The sequence below is a fragment of the Capricornis sumatraensis genome, chromosome 17, assembly GCF_032405125.1.
Source record: "Capricornis sumatraensis isolate serow.1 chromosome 17, serow.2, whole genome shotgun sequence".
NCBI classification, from domain to species: Eukaryota; Metazoa; Chordata; class Mammalia; order Artiodactyla; family Bovidae; genus Capricornis; species Capricornis sumatraensis.
The window spans coordinates 68,550,755-68,565,054 of NC_091085.1; the positions used below are offsets into that span (position 1 = coordinate 68,550,755).

The 14,300-nt window shown below is 42.9% G+C and overlaps 1 protein-coding gene across 1 annotated transcript in view; it reads right to left on the minus strand.

The window, feature by feature from the left end:
* Positions 1-10,175: 10,175 nt before the first annotated feature.
* Positions 10,176-14,300, minus strand: part of PTPN11 (protein tyrosine phosphatase non-receptor type 11) — a 67,501-nt gene continuing 63,376 nt past the window's right edge. The window contains exon 16 of the mRNA XM_068990120.1: positions 10,176-14,259. The gene's annotated coding sequence lies outside the window, so the exon portion shown is untranslated. The remainder of the gene's footprint in view (positions 14,260-14,300) is intronic.

A 14,300-nucleotide genomic window follows, 5' to 3' on the forward strand; every position in this document is an offset into this window, starting at 1 on the left:
GACCTGACTTGAGAGACCAGCCAATCCCAGACCCAGATTGGGTCCTGTACACCAAGGGCACCAGCCTGGTGAAACAAGGACAATGACTGTCGGGATATGCAGTAGTCATGGAAGAAACCATCGCTGAGGCTAGCTCTCTGCCGTCACACTGGTCTCCTCAACGGGTCAAACGATATGCTCTAATCCGGGCCCTCCAGCTGTCAAAAGGTAAGAAGACAAACATTGACACAGACTCCAGGTATGCTTTTGCCACACTACAGGGCTCTGTATAAGGAGAGAGGCCTTTGACAGTTAGTGAAAAAGATATTAAAAATAAGGAAGAAATTAAGACCCTGTTAGATGCTGCCTGGGAACCAGAAAGGGTTGCAGTCATACACTGCTGAGGACGTCAAAAAGAGGATACCCCCCAGGCTCAGGGAACAGACTGGCAGATAAGACCACTAAACAAGCAGCTGAGGGCTTGGGGGTGACAAGTGAAGCCCCTATTAAAGCTCTCATATTGGTGGAGCTGCCTGAGGTAACGCTAGACTCTCCAAAATACACTGAAGCCAAAACTAACTAGCCAAAGCAGAAGGGGCCATCAAGACTGAAAAGGGATGGTGGGAATTGCCAAGTGGCAAATTATTGGTACCGGAGGAACTGGCAGCCACTCTGATAAGCCAAACACACCAAGCAACCCATCTAGGCCATGATAAACTGGAAGAGCTAATTTGAAAATATTTCTTAGTTCCCCACCTCTCTTCCCTAACGCAGGACAAAATCTCAGAACTGCACTGCCTGCTCACAGGTCAATGCTGCCTCTTGGCATGGACAGAAACCTCCAGGGATTCAGCTAAAAGGCACGCTGCCCTTTGAATACCTGGAAGCGGACTTGACTGAAATGAAACCTCACCGACACTACTGTTACCTGCTGGTCATGGTATGTACGTTCTCGGGATGGGTAGAAGCTTTTCCTGCCCAGACTGAAACGGCATCAGAAGTAGCCTGGTGCCTGCTTAGGGAGATAGTTCCCAGATTTGGATTTCCTGCCAGCATTGGATCGGACAATGGCCCGGCTTTCATAGCTGATTTAGTATCACAAGTAAGCAAAACTTTAAACATCAAGTGGAAATTACATACAGCATATAGGCCCCCGAGTTCTGGGATGGAGGATGGAACTAACCGGACACTTAAAAAGACACTCTCCAAGTGGATCTTAGAGACTGACTGTTCCAGGGTGGATTTGCTTCCGATGGCTCTGCTCACTCAGGATGACCCCACAGTTCCGTGGCTCTTTCCCATACAAAACTGTGTATGGGAGGCCCCCTCCCATAATAAAACAGGTGTCAACAAATTTCCCTCAGGTAAAGGGCGATAAGATTTCACAGCAGATGGAACAACTGGGTAAGGTAATAAATCAGGTAACTAAGTTTGTACAAGAAAGGGTGCCGTTCTCCCTTGGGGAACAGATTCATGAATTTGTGCCCAGGGATCAGGTGTGGTCAAGGACAGGAAACAGGACTCCTTGGCCCCACATTGGAAGGGTCCATATACTGTTGTTCTAACCAGCCCTACCGCAGTTAAAGTTGCAGGTGTCACTCCCTGGATCCACCATGTGAGGGTGAAGAGAGCATACCAGGCAGACCCGGAGGACGCTGAGCGGACTACGCAACAGGACCCCACTGATCCCTGTGAAACCCAGATCATCTTGAAGAAAGAGAGAGGAAGCTCTACGATCAACTGCTGCTACAAGGACTTGCTGGTATCGTCTTGAGACTAACCTTAGTTTCAGTACAAAGAGGGACCTGTGCTATAATTAAAATTGAATGTTGTGTATATATTCCTGATTTATCTGGCTATATATCAGCCACCCAGGATGACATGAAAGGTCAGGTAAAAGTTATGTCTGATGATAATCTTCCTTTTTGGACTTCAGTCCTATCTTGGGTGAAGGGTGATTGGTGGAAAACTATATTTACCATTGTTATAGTTGCCTTGATAGTTCTGCTTTGTGGACCCTTTATTTTACAATGTATTATGAATTTTGTAACCCAAAGGTTGATGTCGTTCTCCCACACTGGAGGTCGGAGCGTCAGGGTGCAATATATCCCTATGAGTGATGCTCATACTATGAGTTAAGAGCATCAAGAGAGGGGAATGAAGGAGGAAACAGACAGAACAGGCTCCATCTTGAAAGCAGGACTCCATCTCAGGCCGGACTGTGGACTTTGAGCTATATGCCCAGTATCTACGGAAACAACATACCAACTGGAAAACCAGGCCACCTGGATGGAAGAGCCCCAGGGCTCGTACCTAGACTCTCTGTTGCCTAAAAGAATACCCTAATTATCTGTGTAACTGAATAGAATCATAAATTCTATCATGTTTATTGGGGTATGACCACAGGCCTATTGATATTTGTCCACTGTTAACTACCTAGGCTTAAGGCATATGAATCACAGGTTAACTTTGATTGTATCTTTCCTTTCCTTTGTTCAGACTAGTTTCAGGGAATTTGGGGAGGTGGGTTTGGGCATGTACACTTAGGGTATATAAGGTTTTCATCAGAAAAACTGGTCAGGGTCCTTGGCTAAGAGGAGACTCTGCTTTGGGCCCGCCGGTGTAATAAACTGCTCTCCACTATCTGCATTGTCCTTCTGAGTGAGTTTGTTTCCCAGAACACGTGGCTACAACAAGAGATATGGGTTCGATCCCTGGGCTGGAAAGATCCCCTGGAGAAAGGAATGCCATCCCACTCCAGCATTCTTGCCTGGAAAATTGCACGGACAAGGGAGCCTGGTGGGCTACAGTTCACGGGGTCACAAAGAGTCGGACACGACTAAGCATACACACACAAACAAGGATCTTAGTCCATTGTCAAAGGTGGAGAACATATTGAACACAATAAATCAATTCACAGTGGGGCACTGCTAGAAGCTTATTTGTATGACGGAAGCTTAGGAATCTTTTCTGTCCGTAACTCAAACCTTTGTTAAGACATTTTCTAAAGCCTTTATACAAGGTAACACTTGAGAGAATCCACCCTTTAGAAGGAAGGAAATTGATTTTCGTATGAGAAAAAATAATAATGGTAAAAGGGGAAGCAACCGTCAAACATGTATGAATGAAGATGGAAAAAAACTACTTCTTACAAGCCGAGAAATCCATCAGGACCCAGACATCTGTCACCTCCCAAACAGACTTTAATTTTAGAGTTTGCTTCCTCTACATTTCTTTCCCCTTCTCTTCCCATAGTTAGATGGATTTAACATATGCTTGGGATTTCACAAACTCGGTTTTGGTAGGTGCGATGTCTAAGAATATCTAAAGCTGGTTTTGAGGCCTTATGGGTTCTTTGAGACTCAGTCTTTGGATTTTTCCTATTCTTCGTGGGTACTCCTGTGATGTCAAGTGATTCCCAAATCCCCATCTGCAGATGTGGACTGAACCAAGCACGGGTAATTTCCAACGACCTTTCTCTCCAATGCAGCTCACTTCAAATGTGCCCACACAGCCCCTGGTAATCTTGTTTAAAAAAAAAAAAAAAAAAATACAGTTTGTGATTCAATCCCTGGTGGCTCAGACAGTAAAGAATCTGCCTGCAATGCAGAAGACTTGGGTTCAATTCCTGGGTCGGAAAGATCCCCTGGAGAAGGAAATGGCTACCCACTCCAGTATTCTTGTCTGGGAAATCCCATGGGCAGCGAAGCATGGTGGGCTACAGTCGAATAGAGTCACACACAACTGAGCAATTAACACTTTCACTTTTCTGAGCCAGTAAGGGTGAAGGAGGGCCTGAGACACTGCCTTTCCTTAACTTCCAGAACATCATTACCTGTCTCCTTGACCTTCAAATGGCAGTAATAGACGCGACAGACCAGGGCTAGATATACTTTAGAAGAGTGAATAGAACTGGCCGGAGGGATGGACAGGCACCGGAGGGGTCACAGATGATCCCTACATTTCTGGTTGAAACAATAGAGTGGTGGTAATGCTGGGGCCTGCACCAGTGGAGGAGATGCTGAGTGCTGGCCCAGAGCTTCAAGGGGCTTCTGCAGGCGCTGGGCGTGACTGTTCAGAGTTCACAGCTGCCCCAGGGAATCAGAGTGAGGCTGCCTCCACCTGAGTCCTGCTTATCCTGCACTCCTGGGCTCAACAGACCCTAATTCCCCACTTACTGAGTGAGTGGAACCTCAGATAAGTCAGCTTGTGTCCCTGAATCTCAGTTTGCATGCATGCTAAGTTGTTTCAGTTGTATCCGACTCTGTGCAACCCCATGGACTGTAGCCCACCAGGCTCCTCTGTCCATGGAATTCTCCAGGCAAGAATACTGGAGTGGATTGCCATTTCCTCCTCCAGGGGATCTTCCTGACCCAGGGATCAAACCTGAGTCTCCTGCTTCTCCTGCATTGTAGGCGGATTCTTTACCGCTGAGCCACTGGGGAAGACAGAACCTCAGTTTACTCATCTGTAAAATGGAGATGAGCCATTCATCCAGAACTACTGAGCCACCCAGGCATCATGCTAGGCACAGGTACATGGCGGTGAGCAAGACAGACAGGGGAGAGTACCTGCTTTGCCAGGGGAAGGTACCTTTCAGTTTTTTAAATCATCTCTGACAGTCTTTCCATAGCTGCTTTATTTTCCATCTTTTATTTAGCCTGTGTGTGTCTCCTTTCCCTAAATGGGGCATTAAGTCTTTTAAGACAGGGGTCAAGATGGATATTTGTTTTGCATCCCTCATAGTAGCTAGCCTAGGGCTCACCATACTCATTAAAAAGGGGTTGAATGGATGCATGAATGCATACTGCTTGTTGCTTTTGAATCTGAAAGAAAACCTGAAGAAATTCTAAACTCGCTGCTGCTGCTAAGTCGCTTCAGTCGTGTCCAACTCTGTGCAACCCCATGGACTGCAGCCTACCAGGCTCCTCTGTCCATGGGATTTGCCAGGCAAGAGTACTGGAGTGGGTTGCCACTGCCTTCTCCCCTAAACTCACTAGCCAGGATAATTAAGACTGGTCTCACATGGTAGCTGGTAGAGAGCTTCAGCATCCTGGCAATGCCAAGAATGCTCTCCATCAACCCGAGGAAGGAAAAAAACTGAGAATGACAATCACAGCAAGGCCCAAACCACAATGCACAGACAGGTATATTCCATACGCACCTAAAGAGCATTTACAGAAATTGATTGGTGATTCAGTAATTCCAGACAAGTCAGCCAGTCAGAGAGAATTGAATATCTTTAGTCCTAAACTCAGAACAGGACAGATCCAGAACTGAAAAGGAAAGAAAAAAACAAAAAGGCAAGTGGCATAAAGAATTCACAGAAAGGGATGTACAAAGCATTTGAAATGATGCTTGAGAGAAGCAGATTTAGTTACATTGAACCATCTCCGTTCATCTATTAGAGGGATGAGGGCTCATGTTGGACCACAGGGTAAAGATACGAGGGGAAAGAGGCTGATCGGGCTATAACTAGTGTCAGCCACACTGGGGGACATTTCAGCATTCTGCATCCAAGAAACAAGTGTAAACTCTTGGAACCAGCACTTTGTTGCTGTTGTTCAGTTGCTCAGTCGTGTCCAACTCTTTGCGACCCCATGGACTGCAGCACACCAGGCTTCCCTGTCCTTCACCAGCTCCCAGAGTTTACTCAAACTCATGTCCATTGAGTCGGTGATGCCATCCAACCATCTCATCCTCTGTTGTCCCCTTCTCCTCCTGCCCTCAATCTTTCCCAGCAGCAGGGTCTTTCCCAATGAGTCGGCTCTTCTCATTATATGGCCAAAGTATTGGAGCTTCAGCTTCAGCATCAGTTCTTCTGATGAATAGTCTGAACAGATTTCCTTTAGGATTGACTGGTTTGATCTCCTCACAGTCCAAGGGACTCTCAAGAGTCTTTTCCAACACCATATCCAAGTAACAAATGTAAACTCTTGGAACTGGCACTTACAGTGGGACATATGTTCAAAGCTGCTCTCAGTCCTTGGGGATAATGAGAAACACTGTTCACAGGAGACAGGTGTGAAGAGATTTCCCACTGTATGCTCTTTTGACTGATGCTAAAGCTGAAGTTCCAATACTTTGGCCACCTAATGCAAAGAGCAGACTCATTGGAAAAGCTCCTGATGCTGGGAAAGATTGAGGGCAGGAGGAGAAGGAGGTGACAGAGGATGAGATGGTTGGATGGCATCACTGACTCAGTGGACATGAGTTTGAGCAAACTCTGGGAGACAGTGAAGGGCAGGGAAGCCTGGCATGCTGCAGTTCATGGGGTCACAGAGAGTCAGACACGACAGCCACTAAACAACAAAAAAATGCTCTTTTGAATATTTCACACTTTGTTCTAAGTGAATTTATTATGTATTCAAAAACAAACACAATTTTTTAAGCCTAAGGAAACTTTTAAAAAACAGACATATTGGTTAATGGGTCCAGAATTTCAGTGGTGATGATACAGTTCTGGAAATATCGTGGTTAATGTTGCACAATAATGTGAATTCCTCATACCATACACTTAAAAGTGGTATAAACATTCAATTTTGTGTTATTCACATTTCACAATTTAAAAAAATTTTTTTAAACAAACTAAAGACAAACACAAAAGAACTCATGAATCATGAGATCACATTCAAATACAATTACTTGGGAATTCCCTGGTGACCAGATGGTTGATGGCATCGTCAACTCAATGGACCAATGGACATGAGATTGAGCAAACGCCAGGAAACAGTGAAGGACGGGGAAGCCTGGTGTGCTGCAGTCCACGGGGTCACAAAGAGTTAGACACAAATGAGTGATTGAATGACAACCAGTGGCTAGGATTCTGAGCTTTCACTGCCAAGGGCCCAGGTTGGATCTCTGGTTGGGGAACTAGATCCCAGAAGCCACAGAGCCGAAAAAAAAGAAAATACCAGCACTTGGAAGATACATTCTGCCAAGCTGTTAAAACTCAGAGGCCTAGATTATATACATTCTCTAGGGTAGTCCTGAATTAATAAATAAAGGAACATTTATTAATTGTAAAACTAAATTGCAATGTAACTCTGTGAACTTATATGAAAACATTTACAATGTAGGAAAAAAAAAAATCCTTTGCCTTAGGACGTGAACTTGATTTTTCCCTTGAAAAATGTGGTCTCAACAGTGATTACATTCAGAATGAAATGGCTCATTCCAAACCATAGTTATACTCTAAATTATACTAGGAAGTCCTAACAAAACTAGCCTAGATTATCCAAATAGTGACTTTATACTTCACCAAGAACAGGATGATTAAAAATGTGGTGAACAGATGCATGGATAGAGGATAAAGACACTGATAAAATATGTACTATGTTTTGCTGCAAAATGTGTCCAGAAGAGTCTTAGAACTGCCATTGGTGCAGATCATGACAAACAGAATTATTCTCCTTTATTCCAAGATGAATAGAGAAGAGTTGAAAGAGAAGACGGGAAATAGCTATTTGCCTTGCATGTTCATTTCTAGAAAGAGAAGCAAAGAAACTGACCTTAACTGAACCCACAAGAAAATGAAAGGACAGTTTGCCTATTTCTCTACACACACACACACACACACACACACACACACACTTCCCCTCTTTCTCTGTACATACGCACACAAACACAGAGAGGCTCCCCCATGGCCAAGAATAAGCTTAAGGGACCCCCAACATTGAATTCCAACTCCCCTATAATTTACTTCTCTATGTAACCATTCAGTTAATACTCTTATTGTCTACTCCCATCAAATTACTACCTGTATATAGATCTGTCTCCTTGACTACACTAAACATGTCAAAACAAGGACTTTTATCCATCTATTCCCGTGTCTAGTCTCTAGCAAGGATTTAATTTTTGCTGAATGGAAGAGAGTTTGTACCCAAAACACTCTACGGTCTTATCAGGTAGAGACAAGTCTGAGTAACATATGAATTTTTTTGTCCATAAAAATGTTTATAAGATTCTTTCTTATCAACTCTTCTTGGAGTAGCTGTGTTTTATATCAGGATGCTATTTGGAGATTTAAATCATCTAACCTCAAATGACAAGACTATCAGCTCACTAGTAACTGTGGCTATTGATAAAATAGCAAATCACTCTTCTTGGCTCAAATTCAGTGTTTGGAAGCTCACTTAGTTCCTAGGGGGGAAAAAACAGCACCTGCAATAAAACCATTTACTCCAGGTCACCATCCCCTTTTTCTTCCAACTGCTTCTTGTATGGGTTTCCCTGATAGCTCAGCTGGTGAAGAATCAGTCAAAGCAAATGAGTGGATACAAAAGCATGCACATGATCCAATAACAGGTGCTTTCTTCAAAAGCTTTTCATTTACAAGATGATCAAGCTTGACAGGCTACAGCCCAGCCCATCGGGTTGGAAACAGTCGGATACAACTGAGTAACACAACAACAAGCTAAATAAACCCTTAGCGCTCCATTCACAATTAATTGGTTATGGGGATTCCTGCTTTGCCCTTTAATCTACACATTCTCTTAGGGACTCTTCTTATGTGTAAGACCTACAGAACTAGAAAGTTCTTTCATGACAAGTAAAAGATACTGCCATTGCCGTCTAATGTACAGAAATTCCTTGGTGGCTTAGACGGTAAAGAATCCACCTGCAATGCAGGAGACCTGGGTTAGATCCCTGGGTTGGGAAGATCCCCTGGAGAAGGAAATGGCAACCCACTCCAGTATTCTTGCCTGGAAAATTCTATGGACAGAGGAGCCTGGCAGGCTACAATCCAAGGGGTTGCAAACAGTCAGACACAAACGAGCAACTAATATCTAATGTACAACTCAGGATCTCAGGCAGGCTGAAGGGGAAAGAGAGTTTCCAGGCCAGCAGTGTATACCTTTTCTGAAACCCCAGAGGGTACACACCAAAGTTGTTGTTGTTCACTCGCTACACACCAAAGTACCATGCTATGAAAACCCAGCAGAGGTTCCCCTCTCAAGAAAATTCTCTTGATAGATACCCTCAGTTCCTCTTCACAACTCCCATACCATTTGAAATTCACTAATTTCCATTTTTCCTGCTTGTCTTACTGTCCTGCATCTTTAGTAGTGCTTATCCCAAGTACAGCTAACTGCTTTCCTTTTTTTTTGCTGCACCATGTGGCTTGTGGGATTTTTTTTTTTTTTACTGCACCCCACAGCCCGTGGGACCCTAATTCCCTGACCAGGGGTCGAACTCAAGCCCCTTGCATTGGAAGGTGAAGTCTTAACCACTGGACTCCCAGAGAAGTCCCTTGTCGGATTTTAGTTCCTCGACCAGGATCAGGACCAGGGATCGAACCCGGGCCCTTAGCACTGAGAGCACTGGCCCACCAGGGAATCCCCAGTTAACCACCTCCTGACTGTACCAGGCCTAGCACCCATGTTGGAGCACCACCACTGTGACGATGGCCCCCACATCTATTCTGCTCACTGCTCAGTCCCAGTGACTTAACACAGACAGACGCAGCACTCGGCATTTCGCAGGGGCTCTGTATTTCCTGAATGGATACATGACCAAACCACCTGCATCTAAATACAGGCAACTCGGCTGAGACCAAGAGGAGGGCAACAGTATTTTATAAAAGTGTAAGTAAGTAAATAATACAGATCATTCCTTGGATTTATAATACAGAAGGAATACCTGTTTTGTTATTTATAAAAAAGGATTTCTTTCTGGGTAGCGATGTCAGAAGCAGCAAACGGCCCTGTTGGCATGAGGTATGAGACCTAAGCTACTCCTAAGGGGAGGCTGACGTCCTGCGCCACGCTGATTTACTGCTCCTGCAAGCCTCCTTTATCATATCTTCACTTCAGGGCCCCACTCAACACTATTTACATCCAGTTCTGTATGTTTTCTGTGTATATTACACAGACATTTTTTATTTGCTACTTACTCATAAGTTCTTTCGAATAAGATTGCCTTTGTGTCTCCCAGAGCTGCTCAATAAGTTGGTACTGAGTAAGTGCTTGAGGAACTGATTCATTCATTCTGTATTCCAAGTTCCCTTCTAGGTTAAGAGTTGCTAAATGTCAGCATCTGGCCAGTATAGAGGTTCAGGGACATATAAACCCAGTTTTTCCTGGAACTTTTTTTTTTTTTTTTGGAGTATAGCTGCTTTGCAATGTTGTTTCTGGACATTTTTGATGAAGTAAATGACAAATACTGTAATATAAGAAAATGGTTTTATTCCTAATTTTTAGTTCCCATACAGTTTACAAATACACTTTTACTCTGATAATGCAGCTTTGCAACTAGCAAAGCAGTTAAAACTAACACCCATAAATATAGGTGGGGAGACAATTAACAGCCACTAACGTTCCTCTACATAAACTATTCTCTTAATGTTATTTTTTAAAAACAATTGCAAATAGACTATGTAATATACGTGGGCAAAAAGGCAATTAACTGAATCTCTTGAAACACTAAATGTATAATAAACAGTGCATATTATCAACATTTACATGATTCACATCAAAATGATGACATCCTAAAACGTCTTCCTTTTAAAGGATAGATTTATCAATAAAATATTACATATCTTTTAATACTCTGGTACAATACTTCATATACTGCAGGAAAATTAACTGTAGGTCTAGTCATCAACTTAATAAAGGATCCTTTTCCATTAGCTTTTATTAATAAAAGAATCACAATTAGGTCATAAATAAACAGGCAAATTATTAATTACATGATTTGAGGTTTAGGATGAAAACTTGTAAAAATTAGTTTGATATACAGTAAAGTTATACAACACACTAAAACCAACTGTTTAATATTTTTGCCTTGTGTGAACTGCCCGTAATGAAAAAGGAATAAACTTTTTAGGGATGGAAGATACAATAAACTATATTTTGGAACTTACTTTTCAAGAGGAAGAGGAAAAAAGATTTTAAAGAAATCAAGGGCTAATACAGATCCTAATAAAGGCATATTGAAATCAGGGAGGCCATGTGCTTGCCATATAAAACTTTATTCCCCCAACAACATACAGAAAACAAAAACTGCACTGGGTTTGTACTTATGTCTACAACCTAAGTCTCCCTTGCGGATTAATAAGCTACAACAAAGCACTTCACAACTGCATACCTTTTTCCACATTCCTCTGCACTAGAAAGAACCCAGGACATTATATTAGTTCTTAAAAACCCCAGTAAACCCTTAACAACCCCTTAATAACACCTAAAAATAATCTTGATGACTTTCTTGGGTGTTCCAAAGCAACTGGACTTTGTAAAGGACGCACAAACACCAAGAAAATCATACATGTACGTTCTCATCCCTGTTTAGCCACATTTAAAAAGTCACTGAGTCACTGATTTCAAAGGGAGAGATGACCAGAATTTTCAGGAGGGCCACACACTGAATACAAGGTGTCTTTTTGCTTTTTTTTCCTTTTTAAAAAAGTTATTAAGACTCTGAAATTTGGCTTCTTTTTAAAAAACCCCAATACCACGTGCCAGGTAATTTCTTCACCCCAAATATAAAATCTTATGCTTATAATTTTAAAATACTTAGCCAGCTACGGGATATTGTGCAAATTTAATGTCTACCAGCAACCTGGAAGCAGACTGTAGACGTGTAGCTATCACACCTACTTCCCAGTAACCTGATTCAACTATTACTGACTGCTCTGGCCCCAGGCCCTCTGACTTCCTCAGAAACCACCTCTTTGGAACTTCCATTTCCACTGTATTTTTTTCTACCTGCACCTTGAGCCCCCGCCCCCTACCCCCACCCATCTTCACAGTCCCTCCACCTGAATCCATCCCATGTAACGTTACCCAAGAACCTACAATCACCTTTACCAAACACATGGCAAACCTCAGCACCCTAGAGACTATTACAACTTTGTCTTGGCATCAGTTTATAGCACATGATAGTTTGCTGACTTTATGGAGGGAAATCTAAATGAAATCAATGTCCCTTTACAAAGCTGGCCAAGATCAGGTGGTTTCCAAGTGCAAAACCAACTAATCTTAAGCTACAGGCAGAGACGTTACTGCAGCAGATATATTGTACAATCAAACCCTTGTTTGCTGGTGAAAGACCTTGCCCCCAAAGTCCACAGTCAAAAATTTACCGCAAAAATGAGAACCGTTCAATGTGACAATGTAATAAAAAATAACAGGACGCAAGATCCTTGTTGCAAATACTTAACTGGAATCTCTTTCCTTACAGGTTTGACAAGAAGACAGTAGTCATTTACATTCCTCTTACAAGGTAATTACCTTCAGATCAGACCTGTGTTCTGAAGCACTGAAGGCAGTGCTTCAATGCTGAAGTTCAACGGCTAGGCGGGATGGGAGGTGGGGTAGCGGGGAAATCAACGTATTCTTTTTTTCCAATGTACATTTTTGTCTTCTGAAAATGGCAGCCAGGCTCTCCTCAAACAAATCTCCTCAGGATTTTAAAGGAGGTAAAGCCCTCGGGAAGGAACTACTACCAGGGCTGGATCTAGTCCTTCCTTTTCAGGAGACAAAGCAAGGAGAATTCGATGAAGGAGCCCATGACTTAACAGCAAAGTTGCCCGGCATTTTATTATCTTTACCATGTCCACCAATGACGCTTTAATTGAAATACACTCATTGAATGATGATTCAACACACAGGGCAAAGAGGGATGTCTTTGGAGAAGGCACTTCAGGTAGGACGTTAGCAAATCTTACTGCTCAGTTAAAACAAAAATGAGCTACTGCTAATTCAGTCAGATTAGTGGCCTCAGGAGAACTGCTCCTCCTCACTCAGCCAACGGCAAGCATGGGTGTGGGATATGTGAGAGGTGCACTCTCACATATGGGAGTGTACTCCATACTCCTCTCTGTAGGGGCTAGGGCAGTGAGCTGGTTCTGCTTTCAAATGCTCTGCCCTCACAAACACATCCATCCTTAAGAGGTCAAGTGCCCAAAGTGATGGTTCAGAAAATATGCTAAGAGCCAGCAGAAGTGGTTCAAGAAGCTTGCTGAAGGCCCTGTTTCTGCCCGACTCCCAACTTACACCAGTTATCACAACCAGCTTCAGCTTTCCAAGGTCACTAGCGGCTCCTACTTTTGCTACTTTTTTTTTTTTTTAGCTGTTTTTCCATGGCACTGGTCCTGACTGTTACGCTGGGGGCCTCCAAGGAAACTTACCTCCAGTTCATGCCCTCACGCAGGCCCCTCTTCCCAAACGGGGCCTGGGCCTGGCCCTGGGCCTGGGCCTGGAACTGGCTTTAACCAACACGGGGCAGTAGAAATGATGCGGTGACAGTTCTGGGTTGAAGTCTTCAGTGCGTGTGGCCACTACTACTTTATACCCTTGGTGCCTCAGAGCTCCCATGAATGTGGTCCAGCTACCCTGCTGGCGAATAAGAGACCTGAGGACCACACGCAGACAGAGAAGCCAAGCCATCCTGCCCACCACATGAGTGACACCAGCAAGACAAGGAGAGGAATCACCCAGCTGAGCCCAGCCCAGTTTGAAGAAGGTGAGGAAAAGCAAGCTCTTGTTTTAAGCCACTCAGTTTTGAGGTGGTTTGTCAGCAACAAATGATAACCAAAAACTGGTTATCTGAAGATGCAATTTTTTTCCCCAAACACAAGACAATTACTCAAATGAAAAGGAAAGATGGCAAATGTTTTCCCACCACAACGTTTTCAGTCAACAGGCTGAATGGTAACTGGTCAACTGCTAAGAAGAAAGCATGCCTTTTATCCTAAGTTCCCATGATCTTTCCCCTCCGTGATTTTTTAATGTCAATGCAAAGGTAGACAGTCTGGGGCACTGGCTTAATTATTCTTGAGCCAAAATAAGAGGCCATCAAAATGAATTATCCACTACTGGATAAGTAATGATAAATAAAACTGTTCACTCTTCTATAGGATGTTGTTACTTAATTTTTCCAAATCATTTTTCCTCTTACAAGTGCCCTAGCATCCCCCACAAAGAGGGGAGAGGAAACTCAATCTGTTGAGGTTATAAAAAAAAATGCCAATAACTAGAATTTGAGTCACCATCATCTGTAAAATATACAACACAATTTAACTGCTTCCTCAATTTAAAATAAAATTCCATAAAATATAACACTGTCTACATCATAGAGATGATTTCTTATCTGAGGACATGAGTAACTAGAAATCAGGTATCATCAAGTTAAAATACAGTGGTCTTTAAATGGTTTCAAATTTTGCTTATCAAAAGGTAGCCAACCACAGTGCAAGTTTTCCAAATTCAAGTTCATTCTTCATGTAACCTTTCTTGCATCTGTTCTTGATCTTTTCAGGGAGAGGGTGAAAGTTCACATCTAGCAAAGAAAGAAATTAGAATTTTTAAGGAGCATACACT